Source organism: Pinus tabuliformis, chromosome 5_2, assembly GCF_031772625.1.
Source record: "Pinus tabuliformis cultivar Carrire ecotype Pingquan chromosome 5_2, CPIR1, whole genome shotgun sequence".
Classification (NCBI taxonomy): Eukaryota; Viridiplantae; Streptophyta; class Pinopsida; order Pinales; family Pinaceae; genus Pinus; species Pinus tabuliformis.
The window spans coordinates 494,098,339-494,111,611 of record NC_142306.1 but is presented as its reverse complement, the minus strand read 5'-3'; the positions used below and the strand labels follow the sequence as shown (position 1 = coordinate 494,111,611).

The 13,273-nt window shown below is 36.4% G+C and overlaps 1 non-coding gene across 1 annotated transcript; it reads right to left on the bottom strand.

Moving 5' to 3' along the window:
• Nucleotides 1-4,575: 4,575 nt before the first annotated feature.
• LOC149159857 (U5 spliceosomal RNA) lies at nt 4,576-4,695 on the bottom strand. The gene has a single exon (XR_016262086.1). It is a non-coding gene; the product is annotated as a U5 spliceosomal RNA (small nuclear RNA).
• Nucleotides 4,696-13,273: the final 8,578 nt, after the last annotated feature.

The window sequence follows — 13,273 nt, the reverse complement described above, 5'->3', positions numbered from 1 at the left end:
TCTAGTGAAATGGAAGGAACAGCCGATTACTGAAGCTACTTGGGTTACAAAAGACATTCTACAGAAATTGGGCAAATCTGTAGATGAGCTCATGGACAGGAGCCCATGAAGAATTTTGTCCTCAGGAGTCTGATGCGGGAGCATGTGACTCAGAGGGGAAAATCTTCCAAATTATTCCAAAAATCCAAAAAAATTTACAGGCAAGGGAGTGGGGTCCTTTAGCCTACAATTTCTACGCTTTCTTAGTTTAAAATAGAATAAATTCTAGCAATAAATCATGCTATTTGTAACAGAGCTTTCAAGCTTTAAATTACCTGTAAAGCATGCTTTTCTTTGTATTGGATAAGGACGAGAGGGCCTATCCTTAGTTATAAATAAAGTGGCAGCAAAGCTCTCATTAGATAGAGGAGAGGGGCGAGTGCCTTAGTTTTACTTTGGGAATTTTTATTCTCTCAATGTCTCAAATTTAATGACTCTGTAAATTGCTTGCATAGTTTATTTTTATGAAGCCTTAATATTGTTGAACGATTCTGATTCCTCATACTATAATATTGTCTATAAATCAACGAATGTTCCTTTCCTTTCCCTCATAGCTGTACTGTTTTGTTTCTCATTTCACTGTGGAGTATATATCTTCTTGGGAAAGCAAGAACGCTTGTAGTTTTTGTTAGGTAGCGGAGGCGCTGTTGAGAACTCATAGCCGAAGGTGCAGATCCATATCGGCAAGATCATATTAGCATCGAAAGGGGGTTTATTTCACTGTTTGTTGGATTGTATGCAGCTCATAAAGCCTTCCGTCCGAGCGGAGAATTAGTGTGGTCAGGAGTGAGTTCCGGATTTGAGAATGAACCGTATAAACTGTAAATATATATCGTTGAGTCCAGTGAATAATAAATTTGGAGCCGAAATGATATAAACTGGAATGGATATATATCGCTGAGTCCACTATTGCGGAGACAGCAAAGTTGTGATTTGCAACGACCAGCGAAAAGTGGAACCGGCGAAGTATAAACCAGTGCTTATAGTTGTATCGGGTCCAGAGGGAGAAGGCTATTGTCGAGCGATCGCCGATTTGATTATACACCGGTGAAACACAATTTAAGTGCGGAATATATATAAAGCGATGTGGATTTGGTTATGCTTCGGCTAGTCCAATTGAAGTGCGGATATATGTAAAGCGATATATACACATATACCGACCGAGAATAGCATAGAGAGCAGAGGATATATATATTGTTGTCGGTCCACGATAGGCGAGTCTTGCCAATCGTAATTTACATTATATGTTGCATGTGCATATAGATCCGTGGATATATATATTGTATATGTAATCCACCAAAAGAGATATCGCTTTTAAAGCTGTCTCCAACAGCCAAGATTAATTAGTAAAGCATGATATTGGGACTTTGGAAATGAACCATCATTTTAATGACTGATGCGCTCAGTCCAGAAGAAAAGGAAATTAACCAAGGCATAGAAGAACTTGCTGACAGATTGGGGAAATTGACTCTAACGCCTGCACCCATGCCATCAATAGGTCATTGGTTTTTTGAAGAATTTCTTTTGTACATCAGAGTTTTTGGCAGCAAAATTGGTCCCCATCTTATGCCCCGATATATTACGGAAATACTTGGTTTGAGAGAAGTGGCTAATCAAGTTGTTTTGTATGGGGAAGAAAAAAAGTTGAGTAAGCTGCGAAAGAAACTCTGGACTAATTTCTCAAGAAATTTTGGTTACATTAATATCCAAGACAAAGGGAACAGAATAAAATAAGTCAAAGAGCTTGAGGAAATCTTGTTATTTACTTTTCCCATTATGACTATGATCCTCAATGTTTCATTGGAAATAATTATATAAAATTAAATTATATTAAAAATTGTATTCATTAGGAACCACCTTTCGATGTGGGTTTTATATGCATTGATAATCTTCAACAAGTTGTCCAAAGAGGAAAGGTCCTACATAATGAATCAAGATGATAATTGCAAGAATTTACAGAGGAACTGTATGAAAATATTCTAAAGAAAAAGGCTCTAAACATCAACATTTCATTCGAAGAGTTAAAGTGTACTGAATTTTTGCAATTTAATTTCAATGAACTCACTTCAGATCCTTCTATAATTTCTTAAAAGGAAAAAGCAGTAGAAATTAAATAATTAGAAGGTTTTGTTGTCACAGGTAAAGAAGTTGCATCTACATCAATACAAAATATGAAAGAGGAACAGGAAGCTAAAGGAAGAGAAATGACTCCAAAGAAATAATAAATAGTTGAACAAGATATTATTGTCATTAGTTCTATTGAGAAAACAAAGCAAGAGAAACCAAAAAGTGCAGAAGTCAAAGAAATGGAAGTACCTAAGGAGAAGAAAAACATGTATCTACAGAAACCAGTACCAAGGAAAATGAGAAAAAGATGGAATCACATAACATGTTGGATACTATATCTACTGTATCTCCTCAGGAATCAGTAACGCTGATTTCTACTAAATTTCCTTGTGAAACATTCTTGTTTAAACCATTTTCGGAAATAGAGAAAATTGTAGATATTATTCCATCTTTGACATATTATATTTTTATACTCAAACAAAATCAGTTGTTCCAAGGAAAAGAAAAGAAAACGTGATACTCTGGAAACTGTATCTGTATTCAACTGACAGGCTCGAGGAGACATAAAAGAAAAATCTCAAGAATCTTCCCAAGTTTTAGGATATTTTGTCAATTACAATTAGTATCATTTAAATGAGATTGCAACTTCATATGATGACAGTTTATAGAAAATTATAATTTTGGAGGAAAAATTGAAGAGAACTAGAAACGAAATTCTGCTAATTTAATTCAGGGATTTACTCTAAAATGACAAAACATGCAAAAAGATTTTTAGAAACAATTGGAACAAGAAAATGCAAAACATGAACAATATATTCACGAATTTAGTTAATTACATGAAGATCAAACTCGTGTCCGGAAGGAAGAAGAATAAAATAATTCTGTTAGTATTGTCACAGCTTTGCAAGAACAAATTGAATCTCTCAACTATCAAGTGAATGAGAATCAGCACGAAACACATTTTCAAAGATCAAGCTTTACAAATTTGTTTGATTTTAATGAAGAACCAATCAAGCTTCTATAAAAAAATGGATAAAATATGAATGTTTTATCAAGAAATTAAATATTTAAGTGAAATAATTGATTCATTGGTAGAAGATGACAAATCAATTAAAAGCAAGTTTTTGTCTATACTTGACTTGGAAAAGAAATTTAAATCTACTGAAATTCCAATAATTTCTAAGAGAGACAAAAGATTTATGCTTGCTTTGCTAAGTTGGAGGGAAAAGGAGAAAAATAAAATCAAAGCATGCATAAAAATGCAATATGAGGAAGGCTTATCAATTTGGGAAAAAGAAATAGACTTTATAGAGGAATTTGACCTCTCAGGAAGCAATTCATTAAAGGAAGTAGTTCCAAGAGAATTAAAACAACCCGTAGAAGATCTTGTTGCCAAGGAACATGTAGAAATAAAAAACATTACTATTTGGACACAACAAAGTTTCCAAAATTTATGCAACTGGCTTTTCAGTGAATCGGGCTTATTGCCAAGTTTGGGGTCAACTATTAGAAGAAGAAGAAAGAGTCACCAGGATTGATTACGAACTGTCAGATCAACATCAATCAGTTTATCCCCATTTATTTCTCTGCATTGTATGAGTTATATTAACAATGGGAAGTTCATATCAAAGTACATGCACCTCACCTTCTACCTAGTATCAATTATGAAGACTCTGAAGATGAAGAGAAGATGCCTACTTTCTTCCAAGATTTCAATTGAACATACAACATTTTAGAATTCAATATTTGCTTTCAAAAAAAAAAAAAATGTTTATTTTAATGTTCCAAGACCTATTTTATTTTATTATCTTTTAGTATTTATAGACCTTTATGCACTGGTGAAAATGGTCCAGAAATAGTGAATACTACAAACTTGGATGTTTTTAATCAATTTTGAAATTCCATATTTTTTTAATACCATTTTCACTGCTTATGTGTAATGAATTGTGGCATTTGTGTCAATGCATGATTGTTATTACATACTAAATGCGTCTAATTTTACTCTATGACTTATGTTGTTTGATTCTGAATGAATATTAAATAATTCTGTTTAAGATTTCTGATGAAAATTTTGCAATTTACATCTTTTTATTATGATAAATTATCAATTGTAGATTTACTTATTCCTCATTTATCAGTGAAATACAGTACCCAAATGTATGTAAAATTTATCTCCTCTACGACATAGAAATTGCTAATAATTTTCTTTAAATTATGCATTAATAGATATTCTAGAAAATACTAAAAAATTAGCACAATAGTATCAAAATCCAAAAATATTTTGAATTTTTTTGTTTAAATGCTTAGCAAAAACTCATCTCTTCAATCTTGTGAATTGTTTTTATTTTATTTTTTTTGGTAGGTAAGAACCCATGGTGGATTTGAACCAATGACCTATCGCAAGGAGTGCCTTAACAGTTCGCCCATTCACCATCAATCCAAAGCCCCGTGGGCTAAGAGATTGGCTTCACATCTCTAAATGAGAGAGAAGCCTCCAAAAATAGGTGTATGCTGCGGTTGGTGGCCAAGACACGGTAATTCTTTAGTAAAAGGAAAAAGAATAGTTTGCTTTGTCTTGATCACATGGCTCCGTTGTTCAATCATGTGAATTCAATTCCAATTAGGAATTTAAATTTCATGATATTATGTGTGGTGTTATAGTCATTTAAACCCTTTAATTGTTGGTATTTAGATTGATTAAATCATTGGTTAAATGAGAATTTGTATTTGATATTGGTATATGCATAATGTACATGACTTTAGAGGAAGTGTTTGATGAAAATAATCTTAAGAAAATATCTTTTGTTTTTGTATTGCAAATATATATGTTAACATCAAATACTTCACAAATTCATTGTATTGCAAAACCCTTTTCCTCTATATGTTGATATGCATATGGAAGTAATGCATTTATAGTATAAGCTTGTGAATCATTGATATATTGCTCTTGTTCAATGTTTCTAGTATCCAAGTGTTGTTTGAAGCAATTCGTAGTAGTATTCTCATTGCGAATGAAACAATTATAGAAAAACTTGTACAATAATGTTTTTCATATTAGCCATATCGAAACATGGTGCAAGTGTACAAATAGACTCAAACAAATAGTTATCACAGTCATCCAAATTTTGTCCATAGATCTATAAATCTTGTTCAAGTAAGGTTTCCTCAATTGACACTATGTCAAAATGTCCAGGTGAGAATTGGTATTCACATTTGCATGGGCTAGTTGCTTTAGTTATTGAAGCTAGAATATCTATTGTGCTATGTGACAAAAGTGGCCCAAACTTTCCACAAACAGAATTAACAATGTAAACTTTGAAATGGGAACTATAAACTCAAAATTAGAACTCTAGCAAAAAAACACCAAAAAACATGAAAAACAGTTCTAAAAACGAAAGGTGTGTATACTAGAACGATGTTTCTTTTTTAGGGTTAATTTTCAACATTTTTGAAAAGGTAGTAAAACCGAATTTTTTTGTGCAAAAAACTATTACTTTTTAGGAAAAAAACACACTAATGCTTTTGGTAGAGTAATTTCTTATTTTCCAGCTACAATTTAAGCATTTTTTAGTAACAACGATAAAAATAAAATACTGGGATCCAAAACAAATTAAAATTTCATTAGCTTTGATCCATGTTGTTAAACATCTAATAACATGACACTAAACATTGTGAAAATTCTAATTGTTTTCAACCAAAACATTAAAGATACAAAAAAATGGAAAATTGTCAACCATAGAATTAAGAAACTCCAAGTTTTCAACACATTATGAACAAATTACATGACTAAATTAATCAAAATGTAAATACTTGTAGATTGAATGAAACATAAATTATATCTCTTAGTTATTGTTGCATTATAGATATTATAAACAAGAAAAATCATCATAATTAAAACATATAATCCAACAAACATAAAAATGACTCATAACTTCATTTAACACCATATGGAAATCAAAATTTTTATTTCAAGATATGATGCAAACATCAGTTATATAAATTGTCTTAGACAATTATTCAAAATCACTCATATTTTCTTGCACACCATCATAATTCACATCTTCAGATGAATGACTGGATGTAGATGAAGATGTTCCATATTCTTCCCTTTCATCAACCAGTGCCCCATATAAGTCCACATGCATGCCCACCATTTTATGTTTGAAAATTCTTCTCATTCTACGACTGGTTTCAATAGACTCCCATCTCAACATTGTTCCTTTTGGTAACAACCTCTTCAAAATCTCTATCGTCTTGAAGTGAAGAGTTCCTCTCTTTGTTAAATTGAAGTCATAAACAAGTATGTCAACATCCTCCAGTTTTAAGAGGATTCTGTGGTGACGATTTATCTTTGTACCCTTTCCTTTTCTCTTTCTGCCAATTTTTTTATCAACTAACATCTCTAGCTTGTACACAACATTGAATGGGTGTGTATTTGTGGCATACCAATGTACTTCATAACCTGCAACATCTTCATTTTCTATAATGACCTTTATAACCTTAGCACCCCAGAATGGATAACCATTGGGATCTCCATATGTTAGCACTACGATCATGCAACCCTCCTTAATATCTTATATTGAACCCTTATAACAGTCTTCCATGGCTTCACGTTGTGCACGAGATCTTCTGGAACCAATATATATTTCTCTTTCATCTACCTGTGAAGCATTAATAATACATTGAGATTGTTGTTATTTGACAATGTTTATTTCCTCATGTTCATTTGAAACATTTTGTGGCCAAATAAATGGAGTTTTCAAAGGTATATCTTCATTTCTTGTTCTTGAAATGATACCACTTTGATTATTGAAAAAAGACTCCGCCCAAACTAAATCAACAATATCAAAGTACTCATATGTATATTGTTATCGGGAAATCTAGTGTCCACTCGGAGCTGCTAGTCCCACTAAGATTGGTAGCTATCTTAGAAACAAACAAACTAAAACTACTTTTGCTTTCCTTTATGAGAAGTAGATAAGAGGGGAACAAAGGACACTAGCCTCAGTCTTGCGCTTGGTTCCTTGCTTGGTTTCTCTCCCTTCTAATAGATCCTTGCCGCTTTTCCTTCATCTACCCAGCTTCAAAGAGCACCTGTGGAATCAAAGTAGCATAATACTATCGAGGAACAGAGATCTACAATCATAAAAAACATAGGACCAGATATATATTGACCACACAAATGCATATGTCATCAAACATACAAGGATGTGGAGGAAAACTTGAATAGATTTATTAATATCAAGAATAGCAAAGAGGATTACAACCAATTGTTCTGACCCAACGTCATCTTCCCAGCATGAAAGCCCTTCTTCACCTCATGAAAAGCTTAGATCACCCAACACTATGATATTCCACCAAGAAACCAACAACACTTCCTTACAAGATACAAAATTCCAGCCTCTGGATCTCTGGGATGAGGGATCCATATATAGATGATTGCAAGGGGGTGAGTCAGCTTCTGGGATTTTGATTAGTGTCCTCTCTCTGATAGTTCTTGATTCCACTTGGAGATTGATGATCTCTTACTCATCCCTGGGCGAATTCAGAGAGGCAAGTGTCACAGGAGAAGTTTCTGGAAGATTCCATGACGATCCACCTTGCAAACTGTCTCTGCCATTTGTCTACTCTCACCCATCTTACCCTACAGAAGGGATTTTGCAGTATGCATTGCACCCTTTACACTGAGAAGGTGAGATGCATCGCACCTTCTGCACTGGGCAGTCTGTATGGTCCAACTTTAACCAGTTCTGAGTAGTTTTCTGTGGAGAACTTCTGGGAGATGATGTAATCAACTGACCTTGTTCCTTTAGGGTATGAAACAACACCCTTAGGGACTTAGGAGCCCTTGGTTTACGGATATGTATGATTGGTGTTGCAGTGCCCAAAAATGTCTATAACAATTGCCCCCTAAAGCATGAGGTCATTAATCTTTTGATGTCCGGTGAAATGCTTTATCATGAGGATCTCAAGTTTTCGAGATGGAAGGCAACCTGTAATAAGATACAATACAATACATTATCTTCATAATATTTTTCATGATCTAGCTAAGGCTGGCATTCCCATGCTCAGCTTTATAAATGCATTTTCATGTACATAAGACAGAGAACCGTTTGCGTGGCAGACTGATGATTCTGATAGAGCCATCATCCTTTGATTCAGGTGATCATCTTTGCAGCAATGATGTACATTTGATGTCTTTATTTCCCTAAATATATTGCTGCTCGGATGGATGAAACTAGATCCGGGGTTTTCAAACTCATCCAATCTTCACTCGGAGTACAAGTCAATCCATGTGAAAGATGTTCTGGAGTCGAACATGGAAAGACATCGCTTGATTACTAGCCAATGATGTAAGTGGTTAACAGGCATGAGAGGAATCACCGATAATGATGATGACCCTCAACGTACTACAGTACAATTCACGTGGTGTGAAAAAGGGACTTGGCTTCGAACACCATGCAAAATCTTTCGGTCGAAGGCCATTGATGTAAACCTGTCACCATAAGTGAGAAACTTACCATTGAGGCATGCAAGCTTAAAAGTACTGAAAGGGCTGTTCCTAAGTCGACTTCTTGGATAATGAGCTGATGTCGACAAGAAGTGACCCGTCGTAGGAGGGCCTTAATGAATCCCACATCTACGATACGGAACAGAGTAAATGATTTTGGAGGTGAAAACGATCTGATGATACAGGGTTCAGGGTGGCGGTCATGAAAGAATGGAGTGTGAATGTATTGCAGTGGATGAGACACAGGTGAATTCTCTGAGCGACTTCTCTTGAACATACCGGTGACACTGACATGGATTTGTAGTGTTAACCCCAAATATGGACAGTGCGATGGACCAATGGTGATATGACCGGTGAATGGAATAACCCAACACGAGTCGAACATGGAGAGAAAGTGTCATGTTCAAGAGCGACTTGCTACCAATAAAGTTTCTTCAAGCTTTCCTCCTAATTTTTCCCCAGTCATTGCTGACCAGTACCTCTTTATTTTTATCGATCTTGAGGAGGATAACATATGCTTGTTCTATAATTTGCCCTTCGGGCAAACCTGTTGCTCTGTTTTAACGAGAGTAGCAACAGTGAAACTCATTCTTGTCTATATGGACAAGTTTGTCGCTATTGGTTTTAACGAGTTTAATGACAAAGATAACTTGGTCCTTTTCAATTTTAGAGAGTCTGAAAGGGACGTAAAGGAAACTCCAATAATCCTTTTTCGTCATATAATCCCTTAAGTCTGAAAAAGTATAAAATAATATGAAAGGGATGAATTTTTGATAATTTTAACGAGCCGAACAAAACAAGCGCTTGATATTTTTGTGTAATAATCCCTCAGGTCCAAAAAGATTAAAATATAAAGGAGGGATAACACTCCTAGTAGCTTTAACGAACCGGAGAGGCCAACTTCCTGGCAATCTTTTCTTATTTTATGAGTCAGACGAAAAGAGCTTAAAGGAGACTCATTTTTTGAGAGACAAGTGATAATTTCGGGTAGCAACTGATTCCAGGTAAGGTTTGGAATTTTCCAATCACAGAAATGTCACAAGGATGGCTAACAAGATCACTCTTTGCAGCTCTTCCTCAAAATGGGGTAAACAATCAAATGGAGGTCAATGATCGGCTAAAACAGAGTGGAGGTGATGATGAGAACACGACCAGGGCTCAAAAGCTAATGATAATGCATTCAAAATGGTTATTTACTGGAAATTGGTTCATTTTTTAATGAGCATAAACTCTGGGGGAAACATTTGCTCATTTCTTAGGTTTAATTTTTAATGAGCTTGAACTTCACACAAAAACTACTCGTGCGAGTCATATAATAAGAATGTCTCATCGATATATTTGAATTTTTATGGAGCTTGCACCTTTCGAAGCTATGCTCCGCTGCCTCTCGTATGAAAGCTAGGAATGACCAACTACGCTCCTCTACTTAACTACCAAGATCACTACCAAGGTTAGGTAGGAGAATTTTTCCTTTACTTCGCTGGTGCCATCTGGCCCCTGCGAAGAAGAGCGGTTGACTCGACCACTCACCCGACTTAGGCAGTTGAAGTCAGCGGAACCATAGAGTTAGCGTTATGTTGGTCGCTTTTAACTTGCTCACAAAAGGCTTGCATGCCCCCAGGTATAGTGAAGTAAAGTTTCTAGGTTACCATTTAGAAGTTCTCGCCTTCGCAAGATAGTTTCCATTCGCACAGCAGACAGAAACACTTCCTCAGCTTAGTCCATCTAGACAAAGGCTCCAATCACCTAACCTTGACGAAGTAATCTTATCCCGGTCTAACTCCCTCTTCCTATATGGATGGGCATCACACTAGTCATATATCCTTCGCAGAAACTTACCCTATACCCAGAGTTTCCCTACCGAAGCAGACCGGGGTGCATGACTCCTGGGTTTCAGTCATGTCCCTCAGAATTGCTTGCATCCATCAGGTGGATGGACCAAAGATTGATGAGACATCCCTTGCGTGAAAAGACCATTTAGGAATGGAATTTGGCTGTTAGCGATGTGTGAGCCGGGGAAAAAAGCTGGTCTACGAGGTGGACCACTCGGCCTTCATGCAGAAAACACATTACTCTAAAGAGTGAGGAGACAATGGCTCCCATGCTATAAATATAGTCGCGCCCAAGGAGTAGATTATAATCTAGAGGTCCTTGGACTACCATTATGTTCATATAAATGGTTTTCCTTCTCAATGTTATAAGCACATTGGGGAGGATCCTGAATGGTCGAGTGGTTCCTTTGTTGAAGCCTGTCAAATTTCTCATCTCAGGGAGAAGCGATGGCGAACGAAGCGCTTTCCAAGCAGTGGACGAAAGGATACTCACATAAGCCCCTTAATCTATGATGGTACCGACCATGACCATTTTGTAAGCTTGTACAATGATTTGGAATGGTACACTAGCCGGTAAACGAAGTCTGCCTAGTAGATTCCAATCGAAGGAAACGACTAAGTTGCTTGGAGGTGGGACCGAATAGACAGCCGGATATGACTCTGACAAACTTCCTTCCTGCGGTAAAGGAATAGGTAGACTTCCCCCATATTCATCGAAGTCTGTGTTTACGAAAAGAATTTGAACGGTGTTGTTCTCATTCTCTTCGGTGATTGTATCATCTGAAGATGGACCTTTCGAAGACAAGACTGGGTTGACTACCGCCTCAACCTTTTGACTTTCGTCTAGTATGGATTAATCGGGTTTATCTTCAATGACAGACGCTTCGACTGACCACAATGGCAGGTCGGTCGGATTTTCAACTAATGATGGACTTGGCAAGAGTTTCTTGTATCCAGGAGGAAGCCATAGCGGTGAAGCAGGACGGTTATCCAAGACTCTTTTAGCTTCGTCTAGGAAGGGACAATGGTGGATGATGTGATCGCCTTCACATAGTTTGCAAGGAAATTTACATTTCCTTTTCTGTCCAAATGCTTCGCTTTCACTAGTTGATGGTGTACTTTCAACATGATCTTCAGAGGTTGATGACACCGGATTGTGCAAACGAGGAGACCAGTCCCTTAAGATCTGAGGGATGTAAGGACAATCTGGATGATAGTGGTCTCCTTTGCAAATGACACATAGAGATTTAGGCTTGGATGGTGCAGTGTGTGGATTTTCACTAGACGATGCCCAGTTACCCTTTTTCGCCTTTGGCTCCTTCTTCTTCTTCTCTTTCTTCTCCTTCCCCTTCTTCTCCTTCTTAGTTACTTGATTTTTGGCTTTACCAGCTTCATCAAGTGAAGAGGAAGGAGGAGAGGGAGAATCAGACGAAGTAGAAGGTTTTGGGGCAACTTTAGTATCATCTAGTTGCTGACTCGATTGCTCAGGAATCACGGTGTTCTGAACGACGGAGGTCGAGAAGAGCCATACTGGCAAGCCAATTTCCAATCCTGGAAGTGACAATGTGGCCATATGAGGTGCACCAACATCTCCCCAAGAGGAGAAAGGACTAGGATTTCCTCCAAGGGGAAATCCTTGGTTGGTGGACTCCATTTTTCTCAACCTAAGACCAACGCGGGAATCGTGATATTATGCCAATTAAAATAAATTTTAGACACTTTGACACAACTTGTTTTTTCAATTTTTAAGAGTCGAGAAAAAACAAAAGATGACTTTAGTCGCCTTCGATTTTTAATGAGCCTGAAGTGACAAGTGCTCAGATGGACCTTTTCCTTTAAGGAGCCTAAAAAGGAATGAAAGGGACTACTCTAGAAATGTAGACAGAGGGATTACCAAATAAATTGCAAAACTGCAGAATACTTTTTACAGTACAGCATTCAATCTTCCCGAATGTTGTGTTCAATGCATTGTGATCGATAGGGTGGCAGACACGGCTTCCTATGGATAAAGGTTATAGCCTATTATGGTCTCCCAATATATACTCGACGGTACGTGGGAGCAGAAGTCCTTGTCATCTCAAAGAGGAGGAATCACCCAACCAACAATGAAAGCGATAGTTACCAGGCTTTACGACGCCAGAATACGTCTCTAGCCTAGACTTCTAGATGTTGTGCGTTAGGTTCCAAAGCGTTTTTATGTTCATTGGATTTATTTTATAGTTGATCTTTCTTAAGAAATTTTCCTTTCAGGTTCACCGCGTGATGTAGATATACAATTCCTAAAATGCAATCTAAGATGATAAATAATCGTTTAATCTTCTTTTTGCAATGAAAATCCTAAATACTAAAGAAAGAGAGATGATATTCTTTCAACATAGATCATAGAGCACACACTAGATGCACTGTCCTAAATCAAACCAACAAGCAGTCTAAATGCAAATGCACATGCATGTATTTGTTTTCAGCTTTCTTAATGTGCGAATGACAAGAAGAATGCTAAGTACAAATCTAAATTATCTTTTCAAAGCGACAGTACTAACAAATTTCTCTTCAAAAATGAAAGGAAGCTAATAACGACACTTTGTGACACTTTCAAATCAAATACAAGAGTAATTGTATAATCGACCATCAAGAACAATAGAATTCTTTTCTTTGACTGAAAAAAACACTTGCAACACTTTCAAATCAAAAGACGACAGTTTGATTATGCTACTTTTTGTAAAAGAGAACTGTAAATGGCACACAATACATAAAGCCATTCACAATTCTGTATACTATGGAGGAGGAATCATGCAAAGGAAATGAGTTTCCACAGTGGTATATT